Here is a 16914-nt window from a genome sequence, read left to right as displayed (position 1 = left end):
TTTCAGACTTGGGCTAAAGCCCAGGCAAGATTTTAAATCTCAAAACAAGATCTTAAAAAGCGTTACTGAGACCAAAAACACTGAATACAGCCTCACTTAGCACTTTTTAAAAGGATAAGAATAAAGTTCAGATGAGTGTAGAAGAGACCTGCAAGAATGACTGGAGGACTGCAGAAAATGCCTTCAAATGAGAGTCTCAGTTCAAACCGTTTAGCTGATGAAAAAGGCTAGGAGGTGTCTGTAGTTCACATTCTCCCACCTTCGCAGGGGGAGAAGAATACGTACTAAAAGCTCTTTCTAATCTAGCACACCACTTAACAAAAACAGTGGAAAATGAAAGCAGAAAGATCTTAATTATGAACTTGGATGAAAAAAAAGGGAGGATAATTAGGCACTGAAGCTCCACACCCAAGGAACATGCACTCAACTTATTTTGATGTTTTCCCTTTCTAGAAGATTGCTTCAGCCAAACATCTTTAGGCTTTAGTCCAGCATGAGTATTTAGGCTCACTTTAAGAATAACTACATGCAAGTTACTGGCTTATGATTCATATGCATGTCAGATCAGATGATCCCAGGGGCCTCTAGCCTAAGTTCTGTAAAATCTTCAGAAATAGCAATATTTAAATTATTAAGCACAAGACCTCAGCAAATCCCAGTGGCACATCTGTAAACTTTCTAAAACTGCACAAAACTCTGCTGCAATTCTTCAGAAAGAGCTACATTTTCAGACTTGTGGTCAGAATACATTATGCAAGATAAAAACAGAAAAGGATGAGACTAAATCTTTCATGGCAAAATTTTAACAAAAAAAAATAACTGTTTCTTCAACTCATGAGTCTATTGAGGTAGAAACAGGCACCACAAGAGGATGAAGGATGGGTGCTGTAGCAACTACCTTCTGAGCAACACGCATCAAAGCTTCTGCCGTGACACAAACAGGAAAAAACAACATAGTCGCTGCTTTTGTAACAGTGCACAAGGGCTGCAGCACAGGCAGCAGGTCTGAAAATGTGTTTGATATCAGAAAAATAAGATGTTATTTCATTCCTTTTGAACAATGAAAGTCAGGTGAGTTTGCACTGCCAAACCTCTGATGCTGATTCAATAACGGACTAAAGTCTAAACTAAGTAAAACACTTGTTTTAGACTTAAACAGTTCTGAACTAATCTGGTGAAATTACTTTCCTTCCTTCCCTTCACCCGTGGGACCATAGGCTATCACTGCCACTGCACAACCAACACTATCATTAAGGAAAGAGAGAGTGTCACATATTAGTTTAATGACCTATCAAATGCTTAAAAATTAAGTCAATCCACGTTTCTTTGTCCCAGAAGATTTTTCTTTTTTTTAGTTATTTAACGGGACTTCAGGTAGGGAATGAACAGACCCGTCCAGGGCATGCCACAGAGTAAACTGCAGCACACTGGGCACTACACAAATTACTTAACTTCTTTGCCATCTTTTCTCCACCCACAACCTGACATTACAGAGCAACTGCCTGGTATGGCCTGGTGGGTGGAAAACAACAAAAATACCACAAAGGTGCTTATCGAGAAATTAAAAGAATGCAAGTAACAAGCAGTGTTTAAGCCCTACACGTTTCCAGGAAGCATATCAAAAGGGAAGAGAAAACAATTGCCATGGGAGCAGAGGGAAAGCGAAGCACAGGTGACCCGAGGGAAGGGAAAGGCTTTCACGGAGACAGCGAGGGCAGGAATTTCAGTGTGCCCCAATGAGGGTGGGGAACAGCACGGCTGTGCCTCCCTCACCTAGGCCACCTCCATGGTACCAGCAGGACCTGAGATGTTATTTCTCCAGCTGGCAGTAAGAGTGAAGTTGCTGCTCCAGCTTTCAGTGTATCAGCCTGTACAAATGAGCTGATGTCATCTGTGGGAAGAGAAACAGAAACAGTATTCTCCAGGCACAGACCGGGAGATAAGTTTCCCCAACATTAAACCTAGAAAAAACTGCTGAAATGAATTTCAAAAGTCTCATTGCACCTTATGCCTTTCTGCTTCTCTTTTACTCTGCTCCCCTCTATTAACAACAATTAGCATTTAAATGTACAGTAACAAAAATATTCCCTTAAACATTATTATGTTGTTATAATTCCCTCAGGAGTTGGTAAGAGTTAAACGGATACCTCAGCTAAGAGGATCTCCCCCATCTGTCTCTAGTCAAATGAAGCAAAAACCCAAAGATTAAAAAAGAACAGAGAGCAAAGAAACAAGACTGAAGAAAGCAATCTCTCGCCATTATTATCCATTTTCTTAGACTTAACTTTAAATCACCGTAATTTATGCAAAGGAGCCAAAATACAATCTTACATTTGGAAAACCACATGACTAAATCTAGTACTGAAGTTTCCATTTGAGACTTCTGTACCTTAATGGCTCTAAAACATGGGATGCGCCAAGCACTGAGACTAAAATAATTCACTGGGATGAATAAATAAATAAAGCACTGGGATGCTTTCTGTTCAGAAGTTTTTATAGCTTTCAAGCCAAAATAAGACTGAATTGTACAGGCTGATTTCACTGGGTAATAACAATAACTGCATCTGCTTTTACACTAAAGCTTCCAAGACGTGAGATCCACTACTAGAAGTTTCAGCTCATGCCATTCAAACATCACACAATCACAGCATGAAGATTTATCAGCATCAGACCACGAGATTTATCTGTACTTTTTTACAGTACTTCATGCCTAGTGTAAGCAGCAACTAACCTACCCCAAATGAAAATGCCTCTCAGCTGTGTTACTGCCTGCAGTATTCTTGTAAGAATGAATGTTAATGATGATGTTCCAGTACACTTTAACAGTGATTATGAAAAGAAAAGAAAGTTGGAAACTGGAAGGCTTTCAAGAGGCAATTGGCTGGAAGGGTGAACTCCTTCAGGTTTGGCTAGGTCGCTGGAAAAACTTGGATGTGATCTTTGCTACCCTGGAGCTACGGTATTCTCTGCGTACCATTCCAAGCAAACGACGGGCACAACGTTTCTCAGCAAGCTCCAATTACACGGTGACTGTTCCAGGCTCTGCTCTGATCTCAGTCTTCGAGGGAGACACAGAGATAGTTCATCAATAAAAGGAGCCGTCTGTGGCAAATAATGCTCGTTTCTGTACAGTTATTCCTGACCAGTCAGCCAAGTTACAACATAGAGCAGTTCTCACGGACACAGCTGTATTTATTTTCTCTTCTAGAAGGAAAATGACATATATAACTTTTCACAGAACAAGGCTGAACAAGGTTTGTATCCAGGTTTTTTAGTTTTGTATCATTTTTCAGGATTTGCGTTCCCTTTCACAGCAGTCTCTCCCAACTAACTAGACGCATCTCAAGAGCAAATTAAATCATCTGACATTATGTGATATATGTCTCTTTTTTAACGTCTCCTTATATTTAGAACAGAAAAGATACCAATTAATAAATCTTTTCCCTCTCCAGTTCATCTCATGAATGTCTTTCAGATATTCCAGTACTGCATTTACTAGTTTTTGCTTTAACTGTAACCAAAATGAAGTTTAAAAGTTTTATTGACATATATGATAGCAGAAGATAAGGAAAAAAAAAAAACAACCACAAACACATATCCATTCCCCCCCCTCAGGAAAACAGAGGGGAAAAGACAATTTCTCCACATTATATGAAGAATTCAGCATGGACTGAGAGAGCAACAATTCTGTGCTATTATTAATTCAGGAGCATCCCCACCCTTAAACAGAATTGTCCTCTGTAAAAGGTGCCTAACGCAAAATGTATGGCTGTGCATATATATATTTACATCATATTCAACTACTGCTTCCCAGGCTTTTGAGTATAACATAAACCATGATTCTTCATTACAGTACCCTAAAACACCTGAAGTGTAAATAAAATAAAATACAATAACGGAATGCAGAACATGGTCTACTCTAAAAGCCAGTTCTTTATGTCAAAGTACTTTGACATAAAAGAATGTCACTTTCCATTCAGAGAAGTGAATGGAAATCTAAGGCCAGCAAAGAGGAGCAACTTCTGAAATACAGTACCTTTAAGATTTTCCAGTTTCCTGTTAAAAATCAGCAAGAGTGATGACAAGCACATGTGTGAACACACCTCCCTTCCTTCCTGCCAGCCTGCTCAAGACAAGCTACAGCACAAGGGACACTGATAAATATTCAGTTGAAAACTGTCCTCCCAGAAAGCCCCCTGCCAACGTTTTAAAGAGAATTAAATTCTTTTTTATGAGGCGTTCAACAGAATCTAGCCCAAGAATCACAACTGGACCCAAAACTTGTTCACATGCAGGTTATCCAGGGATACCAAGCAGGCATGTGCCGGAATACAGACAAAGTGACTCCAGAGATGAGGGACAATATTCCCTATGACATTACTGGGTTTCATGGAGAAAAATTCATTCTAAAACACCATTTTCATTATACTGAGAGTATAACCAGACTTCTAGAATGAAAAAATTACATTGGGACAGCAAGTGGAGCCCTGCGAGTCCATCACACGTAAGAGCTCACATTGCTTCTGACTCCTTGGCGTCAAGTAGGAAGCAGGTTTCAGCTCAGCAGATTCAGGTAGCCACAGCAAGACCCAGCAGACACAGCAGCCTCCCTCGGAGGTCTCAGGTCTGCAAACAACCACCTGCCTCAGCTCATCTGGATGAACACACTGTCAGAGAAACAAAGCTGAAGCCAAGCGAAGCTGGTCTAATACTTCTCACCAAAAGGCAAGGAAATGCACATGACATTTCAGTTCTGCTGTTGGAATACAAAGATAGGGCAAGGCTTGCCATCATTTTTTCAGAAGCAGGGTCTGCTCTGAATATTCTAAGTAATATAAACAATAATATGAAGACGTTATTCCCACAAGACCTTTTTTTCAATGATCATATGTGATATGGTTGCCCTCAAGTAATGCAAGATGGAGAGGGGAACTACAGTGCACGCTCTAAAAAGAGTATCTTGCTTTGCACTTCTGCACTTTGCTGTGCATCTCCCATCATTGCTCATTTTCTCGCTGCCAACCTTTCCATTTTGTTACTAAACACCACTTTTTGGCACTTGAGAACACGGTACTCAAGCCCCCCAGTTCCACCTTCTCTCTTAACAACCCTCCTCCATTAAATGACACACAGCCAGCTAATGCACGCTAGATGTGAATGTACCGGCATGCATCCCTTCAGAAACACGGGCTGGTGTCCCTCCATTCCAAGTGCATTTCTACGCAAGGCGGCAGAATGTCACCACCTGGACTGCTTTGTCACCTGTTTCCAGTGGGTTTTATTAACACCCTAACCACTGCCTGCTTTTGTCAATGTCACTCGTGCCCCACTTACAGCACGCGTAGCAACAAAAGGAACAAAGCCGCTGTCCTATTAACCTCAAACTGAAATTTATGCATTTCTCTAACGTCCCAGTGACACCGAGCACCACGGATGCTTTTTCCCTAATGCATTTTTACTTAACATATACACCAGTTTAAAATTAATTTACTCTGCCCTATTAGATCCAAAGATAGACAGAACACAATATAAATAGTTGTAAAAGACTTTTTAAAAAATAATTTTAAAAAATCTTATTTTTCTTCCCATAAATGTATCAAAAAAAATTACATTATGATTCATTTAACACTCATTATGATTATCATTTAACATGATACATGTAAAATCTTTTACAGATATAAACACAATATCATTACAGACCTAAACACATGATACCAGCTGTTGCCATACCAAATTATTTTACTTGTCATTTCAAAACATTCAAACAGTACTACCATGCTCGCCACCGAAAGAGGCATCATCCATGCCCCAAGTGAGGCTGGCTGTGATCCCAGCCACCCTTGCCACAAATTTAAGCCACAGGTTAGCAGCTGGCAGGGAATTACTTGTCACTGAGTCAAACACACAATACCAGTCAGCAGAAGTGTTGGGTTAACCTACAGCAAAGTGAACCAATTTTACTTGAAGACACAGATCAATACAAAACCAGCAGCATAATCATCATCATTTCACAGTTGAGCTGACATTATAAACTTGAATCCTAGATTGAAGCATTATCTGCAGCTTTGCACCAAGGTGTATGCACTTCACCATTCCTCAAAACACAGACATTATTGCCACGTGAATCGGTAAGAAACGGAATGACCTTAAGGATGTGTTATGTTCTGCAGATCAGGGCACAGGAGCTTGAGCTGTAGCTCAACTCTTCATCCAGAAAAAAGTAACTTCATAACAGTGACTCAAATTCTGAGGAGCCCTCATACCAGCCCAGCGGAGCAGGACGAGCTTACCCTTCCTCATTCCCTTACAGAAATTATTTTAATAAATGCCGGTGAAAACGGTATCTTTCCAGTATCTCTTCTTTTTCCTTTTGCTTCCCTACTGAGCTGTGTGACCTAAAGTTAAAGTATTTATCAAACAGCTAACAGGTAATCCATGAAATACAAACAGAAAAAAAACCTATCCTGGTTTCTCAGAAAATTTAGTGCAAGTGTATTATAAAACACTTGTAAGGGTACATCTGTGACTTCAAGGGCATCAGCTGCTTTTTCAATATGCAAAAATATAATTTGCAATCTTTTCTGAGGAACACCACAGGATACTTGGTAAACTACAATAATAGGCTTTCAATTTTTCCCCTGCAGATTTGTATTCACATGGCAACCAAATTGCCATGCTACCAAGATACAGTGCTAAAATCAGTACTACATGCAGATTGCCACCTAAAACTGAAAAGCAACTGACATTAAAAACCTCTCTCACCACTGAAACTCTACATTTGTGCATGTATGCAAAAGTGCATAAACACATACAGCTAAAGCATATGTGCATATATATACACGCATCTGAGCCACTGACCACTTCCATTACTGAGTTGTAGTGCTGTCCCTAAGCCCAGGAGGCTCAGCCTCCTTAAAGTCTTATGGCAGAACGCATACAATATAGCTTGCTCAACATATATCCACTTCGGATGCAGCCATATAACTCTTGCGCAGAGTGCAGACACTATAGCTTCTGAAACCTAAAAACCTGCGACCTCCAGGTATTTTGTCTGTCCTCAAAAACCCCTTAACTCACAGTCACATGTCCTATATACCAGGCAAAGAAAAAGGAGCAAGAAGAGGGAAAAGGATACATTAAACTTTGAAGAAAGCAATTGCAGATCTTTAATTGACATTTATTCTCAGTCTTTGATTGAGTTCTTTAATTGACATTTGTTCTCAGAAGAGTCAGCTCAGACTCATTAAGCGCTGATCTTGGAGAAGCACCTTCTAACAATTGAATATGTTGCAAAATTTTCACTACAGGAGGTACCATTTCCAGAGTGATAAAAAGCAGTATATTGATATCTTGTTATTTGCTGTGAAATTATAATTATCTAAAACACCGCCATCCATCTTCACTGTGATTTACCATGTTAATCTGAATATGTGAATAGCTCTAAACAGCCACAGAGAAGTCTTAAATTCACTTTTAAATCAAAATTATACAGAAATGTTTTGTTCTTGTCCCAAACATGGACTTATTCCCGAAATCACATTGGCTCAATGCCCAGGACCAGTAACATTCAGTCCCAGAGCAGTAATTAATTTCAGATCCAGTATCTTGCAACTCTCTAGCTCCTAATACGAGCTCTGGGCAACTGAGAAAGGGATAAAAGCAACTTCCTATTTGTCTTTTTCCCAGTCATGTGGACACAGCCACTGCATATAATATTCAAGTCTTGAGGCTGACCTGATCAGCCACAAGTAATGCACCCATTCTAAATTCAGACAGATAAAACCATACCAGATCAAACCCAGAACAGGGATACCTGTGCTATTGGTAAAAAGGGGGAAGGTCGTTGTGAAACTGCAATCCAAAGACATGTTGCAGAGAACATACGCAAGGTTAAATTATGTACAGTACAGACAAAAAAGTTGAAGGGGGTACTGGTATTTCCATTACAGATGAGGAACTGAGGCAAAGGAATAAAGTCAATGCATCATTAAAATCCCAGTGCCATTTTGTGCTTACTCCACAGCTCTGCAGATCAGACTCCAAGCCTCAATCTAGATAGCCAGAAAAAGAAGAGCACATACTTAGGGGCCACAATCTTAGCATTGTTACTTTTAGATGCCTAATTCACGCCTAGTCATCCAGTTGCCCTACAATCAACAAAGTACGCACTTTTGGAAGTGCATTTGTTTAGTGGCTATTTGTCTAATCATAAAACAAACGTTTGGGATAGAACAGACGTGTCATACTCTGGACATGCTGACTCTTTTCCACTGACTGTACATGGAACCAGCGGTGACAAACTCAGACTAAACCAAGATTCAGTCGTTAAACCAAATTCATCTCCTCTTGGTTATGAAATTTCTGACTTGACTGTGTCTCCCAGGACAGGCTGTTGACTAGTCACTATGCATTGGAATGAAGCTGGACTCCTTGCCCTCACATCCCACTTTCCCTTGACATCATCCGTACACAATCTTTCATTTCACCAACAAATCAGTCTGGATTCCTACAGACAATCTCTCCTTCCATGCGCTGATGCATTACTTGGGCCAGTCCATTCTTGGTACAGGATGAGGCAGGAGTCCTGTTGAAAAACGGCATATGGTCATATAATCTAAGAAAACTGGGAAAGGCAGAGTAAATTTCCTCAATTCTGTCTAATCTTGAAAGTTCCAGAATCAGTTTTTCTTCCTTAATCTTCTAAGACTTTTCTTGAAACCATGAGTACACATTAAGCTTGCTTGAACATCTGGATCCTTTTCTCAGGAAAACGTGCTGCCCTGAGAAGCTGTAGTCTCAGACCAGATTCAGGAGAAGACCTGAAGTGCCAAGTAATACCATCAAACAATTTGGTCTCTGCTGTTCCTCAGGCATGTCAGAGATGGACACATTAGGACTCCCCTTATCTTTCCTGATACATTTCTTGACAAAGGTACCAGGGAATTAATTCAAAATATACATAAAATAAAGCACTACACTAACCCAGTTGTAGTTTGCTATAGTCTGCTTCTAATCATTCACATTGACACTATGTGCTGCTTATTTATTAAGCAGTAGCTTATTTCCAGATTATGGGAGTTGTTCCATGTACCAAGGCTACTGGAAAGATACATGCAAATGTCAGACCATATGTAATGTAACATTTTTGGACAAACACTTCATATTATTGCCTGGCAGGGAAATGCTAATTTAACTCATCAAGTTCCATTCTTTTGAGCTTTTTTTTGCCTTAAATAGCTCAACACTTTCAAATGTTCATTGCCAAATTCAGACCTGTGCTCAACCCATTAGGTAGATACACTGAAAGCAACAACAGTGAATTGTTACCACAGAACAGTTAACATCACCTCATGTCAGTCTACAATACTGCTTTCAGAGTTGCTATGACAAAAGAGAATCAGAAAAACAATATATTAAATCAGAAAAGATAATACCTAATGCAGCACGCTAATCAGAATGATTTCATCAAGTCTCCTCCAAGATAATCTACTGAGGGAATCTACTGACAGGGAAGAATAATCACATCATTAGCAATTTGTACTCCTGTCAGGAATGCATTTAGTCACACCATAGATTAAATGTTTAAGCAATTGCTAAGCAGACGTGAAATTTTCCAATCTGAAGGCCTATGTCTAATCTGCCAATAAAAAAATTAAATACAGTGAGCCTTTTCACTAAGGACAGCAGTTCCTTACTTCAAATCTCATCAGAGGTTTTTTCATTAAAACACGACAGACAGTTGACATCACAGGAGAGGGTTTTACTGGCAAGTGCTGTATGTATAGAAGCAGATATCCAATCAAACTCTGACTGCCCTTTAAAAGTTAAAAAAAATACAATTTCATACATTCAGGAATCACCACATAAAACGAACATGTGGTATTTACCTGAAGGTCCCACTCTTCCGAAGAATCTATTTTTAACAATAGTGTCCTGATATTTAAAGTACCTGGATACACAGAGGGAAAGTTGAGCAGGTTTTTGTAACGGGACGTTATGTCTCTCAGACTTTCTGAAGTTCCTTAAACGAATAACAAACATTTGCATAAGGGAGATCCAGTAGATACAACCTACTTGGGCTTCCAAAGGGCTTTAACAAGGTCACTTGCTTCTGAAACTAAGCAGACATTCAGTGCTCAGAAAGGCCAGGCACAAATTGCTTAAAAGATGGGAAATGAAGCACAGGATGAAATGGTCACTTTTCAACAACTGTTCTTTGTTGTTTTTCAACACATTCAAAACCATGAAGTGAATTTAATAAGATGGCAAAGTCTGCAGATGATAGGACATAACATCGCAAACTAGCATCAGCTACGAAGAATGTCTTAGTTACTGGCCAACAAAATGGCAGATGTAGATAAAAGCAAAAAATTGGGTCACATAGGGGAAAAAAAAAGAATCTAAATCCACCTTCAAAATGATGAGCTTCGAATATTCCTACTCAGGAAATATGTTGTAGGAATTGGGAACAAATGCAACTAGTACGGACAGATTCAAACCACACAAAAGGAGGTGCCTCTTCAGCAACATTAATGCTGTGGAACTACTTTCCACACAACACTGACGTTCCTACAGTTTCAAAAGGTTCAAAAGGGATTAGACAGGTTCCTGGAAGACAAATTCTCTAAGAATTGCAAAGTACATAGTAACTGCGCAGGAAGTTCCCAGGGTGCAATTTTAGGACAACTAGGTATTCTGAAGAAATATTGTTATGTTTCTCTGTTTTATATTCTGGCATCAGCTCCTGCAGGAGACAGGAGAGAGGGCCGGGCAGAACTCTGGTATAACCAACACTGCTCACATTAAAATCCTGTTACATTGTAGTCTGATAAACTAGCAAAATAAACAGCTTAAATTAAACCAAACAGGTCCTTTGTCTTTCAGAGCTACTAAAATATCTGAATTAACTAAACACAAAGCAGGGAATTTACTAGACCAGCACGTACTTTTTAAGCAAGGAGAAAAGCTATCATTGCCTAGTAGTTTAACATTAACTAACTTTTCTCCACTGCTGTAGTTTTGTCAACTTTCCGGCATCAGATTTATTGCAGCATATGGACTTTCATCCTCAGAGAGCACCGACCAGACATGCATTTGTCCTTCTGGTAGCTGATGTTCTGGAAAGCAGTGGGAAAGGGAGGTACTGCATGCCTTGTGCATCGACCACAGGAACCAAAACACAGATGAGTCAGAAGTGAAACAAGTCCAAACCAAATTTTCAGTAAGGGCCCAATTATTCATCTGCCAGAGGCCATGCTACCGCCTCAGTTAACTCTCAGGTCAGTGGATTGCCATGTTGCAGTTTTTCTGGTTGGAATAATGCTCATGTCCCATCTAACACTATATACATGTCGATCCACTGCAAATTGCCTAAGGATCTGGACCAGTCCAGGAAGAATTGGTCATTAATCTTCTTTTTCCTACTGGTATATATCTGGACTGAAGCCATGTATTAAAAACCATACATCTCTGATTTGTAAAACAATGATCACAGTTGCTAGTTCTGCAGGAAAAATTTATAGTACTTTTGGGCAGAGAGGAACAGAGGCTTTAGGTCTTGGGTTTGGTGTTTTGAGTTGTTTTCTTCCACATGCCTCTCTGAAAATGGATTAAATGCAGAGGATTTTGTAGGCCCTTGCTATCTGTGAAAGGAACACAAGAGGGATTTCAGCTTTCATCTGGGTTGTTTTGCTTATTATGGTCCCTACATTTTGCAGTGGGCAGCTGCTTCAGATATGCAGAACAGCATGAGAAACAGGAAAACATAGTATGAAATAAACTAAAAAAGAGAAACAGAAAATCAGAAATGGGAAGACAAAGAGGTACTATACTGGACAGGCAATACTGTGGAAAGCACAGGGAAAAGAAAAGCTGCAACAGCTACTAAAAGAAAATATCTAAAATGCGAAAGCCTACTCAAACGGGCAGGGGAGACAACCAAACCACAGGATGGCAAAGCAATGGCTCATGAGTTAGCATCGAACAGCTTTTCTTGAACACTTTTGACTGATATTTATTAAACATATTATTCAACACATAGCTTATAAAACATTTATACAACAAAGCGAGGTTTTGAAAAAGCCTTGGCTGTAAGGAGGGACTGGATCCTGACTCCACCAAAGTGCCTACACCAGGCTGCCTGCCACACCAGAAGCACATCACTGCTCAGTGAGAGCCAGAGAAACTTATAACACTTCAGTAAACACAGATCAAAACTGCCACTGCTTTTTATACACCCCAAGACCTTGGTGGAATTATTTTTTGTCAATATTTTTCAAACAGAAGTTCACATTTCTAAAAATTAACAGGTTTTGGATGCAGAGAAATGTTCAATTTAGCATCTTTATTCTGACACACACTTTTTAAAATAGAGATTTGCCACACTTAGTAAATCATGACTGCTGCCAGCTAGAGAGACAAATCACAAATGGAACTTAACAAAACAAATAAACAAAAAAAAAATCCTCTTAAACTATGATGTTTAAATGTTCCCTCACTGCCTTACATTTCTTCAAAAATGTGTGAAGGTACAATATTATCCTACGATGTGAAGACCCGACTGGCCTCTGACCACCTGCAAAAAGAAAACAGCATTGTATTTTTCTTCCTGCCCGTCATTTGTATCCTAGTTCTGCAGAAAAATGACTTGACTGACCACTTTCACCTACTGCCTGTGTTCAGTCTGGATCCAATCTGTACTTCACCCTCGCCACCCTCCACCAAAATTCCCTGCTACTTTTGCTCTAATAATGCTGCAAAATTTGGCAGCTCACAGCCTCCTTTTATATAAGGAGAAGAATTAATTTCACTTGGCTGTTTGTACTTTGTCCTAGCGACATGAAACACACACAGGATTTGATTATATAATCTCCAGATATGTGGGAGCGATTTGGAGGCTTGCCTGAAAACCTGCCACTTCTTATGCATTCAAAAGCTCGACAGCATGTTTTTCCAAAGTACACATCCATGTAGCTGAAATCACAATTGAGTTCCTTCAGTCTATATTGTCAAAAACACTACCAAAAAACCAAAAGTCACAGAGGCAAGAGGGTTAAATAAAAAAATTAAAAACACACAGGACATCTATTCAATAACTTGGGCTTGGTCCTGTTGTAAATGAGAAGAGCTACAAAGAAGTTAATGGATTTACACCAATTTATACTATCCAATAACTTCAGTGGTTTCAGTCCAAATACCAGAAGATCAGTCACCGTAAAATACAGCCACCAGGATTGACATTGACGTCACTGCTGTTGGCAGCTTTTTCTGAGAATCTGTGAACCCGCTGAACCTTAGCCTTTTTTCAATAAACACTCAGGCACGTAACACATCAGTAGTTCCAGTGACAGCAGTCCTAGACAGGTCTTCCTGTTCCTTTGATCTATCACTCTTCAGTGTGCCTTGGTCTTAAGGCAACTGGAAGTTTTCCAGGTATCAATGAAGTCAGTCTGTTTTCATTTACCAGCAACAGGCTAAGATTTTCAAAAATACCACAGAAAAAAGTTTTAAAATTCACTTTTATGTTAAGGAAAGTTTCAATTATTCTATTTGAAGACTCACAGAACTGAAGGAAAGTATAGAAAAGAGACAAGGTTCAATTCGACGTATTTTTACAGCACAAGTACTAGCAAGGTGAATTTAGCTGAAAGATACCAGTCTTTGAAAAATCATTAGCATCATTTTTGTTTTCTCTTTTTCAACCTTTAAAACTTGATGCTGTCTCCAATCTGTCTGACTTCAAAAGCAGAAAATGATTTGTCCTCAATACGATTATATCTGCATACTGAAAATCACTTTATGAGTGTTTTTAATTTTGACCTTTTTTACCTTACATTTCTTCTTTGGGATATGTAGATGGAACTCCCACAACTGGACACCAATTTGCTCCCATATAAAAAAGCTGAAAATAGCTAATCTATTCCTCAAGTCTTTTTAAGATCTCAGTCACTTTTCACCAATGCTGATGAGAGATGCCCTAAATTATTTTGATCAATTGAATACGGAAATATATTCTGCAAGTTCACAGTACTTCATTTCTTCAAAATACCAGGATGACTGAAGAAACAGAAACCATTTCTGAGACACTCATCTCAAAGGTTTGCCATGTGCCTCATGCCTTGGCTGTGAGTACATACATTGTATTCCACGGCACCCGCAGGCCATCAGCTACTGATATTTCTGGCACTGTCTTTTCTTCAGCACGATAAAGGGAAGGTTGTCATTACAGTTGAGGCAAAAGGCTAGGACTCCTGAGGTTCAGGGTAAGCATTCAACTCCGCCACAAACTTACTATGTGAATTTGCATAAATAATGTTCCTGGATTCCTAACCTTGGTGTATCGACTCACTCACACTTTTAAACCTTTTAGAAGAACGATTGTTTCTTGCTGTAAGTATGCCACATAGCACCTCAAGGCTCACAGAGCAGTCTGTAAGAGACTGTCTGCACTAAAGCAACACAAATTAATTTCAAATCAATAGCCATGTGTAATGATTCAGTGGAAGAGTTTACATAGAGCTTATGAAAACTTTCAGATTTTAAGAAGTTGCTACTAAGAAAGCTGCCGTATCTTGGAGTGCCTTAGTCTATCCTTTCTAAAGAGGACCTTAGTATGTACCTACCAAATTAAGATGACTAAAACTTCTGTACTTAAACCAAGTATTTGAAGGACTAATGAGAATGGCTGAAAAAGTTACTTTTCTTAGCTGTCTAAAAAAAAATTACTTTGGGGACTGGAAGATACCAAATAAGGCAAGAGGACAGAGCTGACACAGGCAGGCTTTGGGCAGGTTTGAGATGGAGAAGGGATAAACATGGGTGCTCTTGCAAAAGAATCCTGGCTCTTCCTCCTGAGCCAAAACAGTGTTTCAGAAGAGGAAACAGAGCAGAGGGTATACACTTCTGCCTAATCTGTATTTTATACTACTAAGTAAATAGCAATGATGTCCTAAAATACTTTAAAAGTACAGGGCGACACATAACACACACCCCTATACATGCAGTGGATGCCCCAGAAAGCCAATATGGATGGAGATCTGGGACACTGTACTGTTTAAGCCCCCAAATACCCTGGAAGTTAGCACAGATCTGAGAGTCTAAGGCAGTTGGGATGTAAAGCTCCACTTTGTGACAGGGTAACAATAAGCCTAAAACCAGGAAATCTTTCAGACATGCCAAGAAAGAAACAATACCATGGCCTCTTGAGACACAGAAAGCATAGCAGATGTCCCAGCACTGCTGAGACCCTGAGACTGAGAGCAGGCTGAGGAGTGTTCACGTAGACTGGTGTCAGCTCCACAGATCTGATCAGTAAGATCAGCTCTGGAAAAGACAGGACACTACAAATCAAAATTCCTGCATTTCTGCCATTGAGTGAATCCATCATCACATGAGTAAGTTTCCACTTTCTGTTTTGCTGACACTCTGCAAAGAGCTACTCTCACAGTTTAAGTAACTATACAGGCAGTCCATGTTGGCCTACTCCCATTTTTTTAAACTTGTGAGACCAGAACACAGCAGAAAACTGTTCTATATTTCCCTGAAAATCTAACAGGATTACACCTTTTTCTTCTGATAAGCCATAAGCTATTTTTTCACTTTTGTTCCGAGTTTGTCACATTAGTGTCAGAAGAATCATATTTTTACTAACAGAGGACATCCTTTCCAAGCCACCGCTTTGTTCACTTCTGACTCCAAGGCGACCTTAAACATTCTAGCAAAGAGAACAGAAGCTGGTCTCTCAAAATAGCTATAAGAAAGTTCTGCTGAAATGTTTTTTCCCAAGCAAATTTTTCTCATTATTTTTAACTATCATAAGAAAATCTTTCTCTATGCTCTCCCTCCCACTTCTCATCACTAGAAAAATTTCATATCCATTCTGTAATAAATTAGTATGTCTCCAACTGTCATACAGTAACATATATACAATCAAGTGGAAAATCATTCCCTTCAATCCACCACAGAAAGCAATAAGGAATAGAAAAAAAAGGAATTATTAGAACAGAATAGGAGCTTGCAAAATATCTTTATTTACCTCCCCTTCTTTTACCAAGATCAATATTTCTTATTGGATTTCTCCAGGAAAAAAATGTAACACCACCAACAAAGTTTTTAAAGCCAACTTTGTATTTCCTGGAATGGAAAAAAAGCATGTGAATGCAAGATTTTGCCAGCTATGTATAACCTCTGTAGCATTATAAATTTCACCATTTACAGACAGATGATTGATTGCATATTAATTTTCCTTACGATGTACGCTTTTCTGTCGAACAAAACTCTCAACAGAAGTTTTAAAAAATTACAAATGAACACATCGGCAAATGAAGTGCAGAAGCCTTAAGACAGCTAATACTGTCAATTTATGTAAATGACACCACAGTAATCCAGGCTGCACTAGTCTTCACTGTACTCACAGAATCTAACGCCCGTTTCCCATTTTCTCACTTCATTTCCGACTGTCTCATTTCAACACCAGCAACTCCAAGCTTCAATTATCTTCTATTCATAAAGGTAAGAACTCAACAGTAAAGGCTTAAGAAACAATAGACCACTTCACAGAGAACTGAATTCCACCACAGTCAGTTATCTCAAGCCTTCATTATTTGTAGGCAGACGAAGGTTCATACACTATATTGGTAAAGGCCCTTGATTAAATCTAAATTAAAAGAGGAGCCTATCTTGCCATTATTATTTGATTTCTACTCGGGCCAAAAGCAGAGCATGAAGAATATCTTGCTATGGAATACCTTCTTTCTAGTTCACTCCAACATCTGCAAATATTTACATTCTCAACACTACTGTTGCAGTCTGGTGTTCACACAGCTGCTATCCTCCATCTAAGGATCTGCTCTGTTCTCTTGAGGAGATTATTAGTCTCTTAATTAAGACATTCATATACACACATTATTTTGGGAA

At 39.2% G+C, this 16914-nt stretch overlaps 1 protein-coding gene across 6 annotated transcripts in view; it reads right to left on the bottom strand.

Moving 5' to 3' along the window:
- Positions 1 to 16914, bottom strand: part of CCNY (cyclin Y) — a 126990-nt gene that overhangs the window by 54775 nt on the left and 55301 nt on the right. The window contains exon 1 of one of the 6 annotated variants that reach the window (XM_050891638.1): positions 5872 to 5890. The exons of the other annotated variants lie outside the window; for them this stretch is intronic. The gene's annotated coding sequence lies outside the window, so the exon portion shown is untranslated. Of the gene's footprint in view, positions 1 to 5871; positions 5891 to 16914 lie in introns of those variants that run through there. 6 annotated transcript variants of the gene reach the window in all.

The sequence above is a fragment of the Gymnogyps californianus genome, chromosome 2 (assembly GCF_018139145.2).
Source record: "Gymnogyps californianus isolate 813 chromosome 2, ASM1813914v2, whole genome shotgun sequence".
Lineage (NCBI taxonomy): Eukaryota > Metazoa > Chordata > Aves > Accipitriformes > Cathartidae > Gymnogyps > Gymnogyps californianus.
The sequence above is the reverse complement of the archived record's forward strand: the minus strand, read 5'-3'. Positions and strand labels throughout refer to the sequence as shown.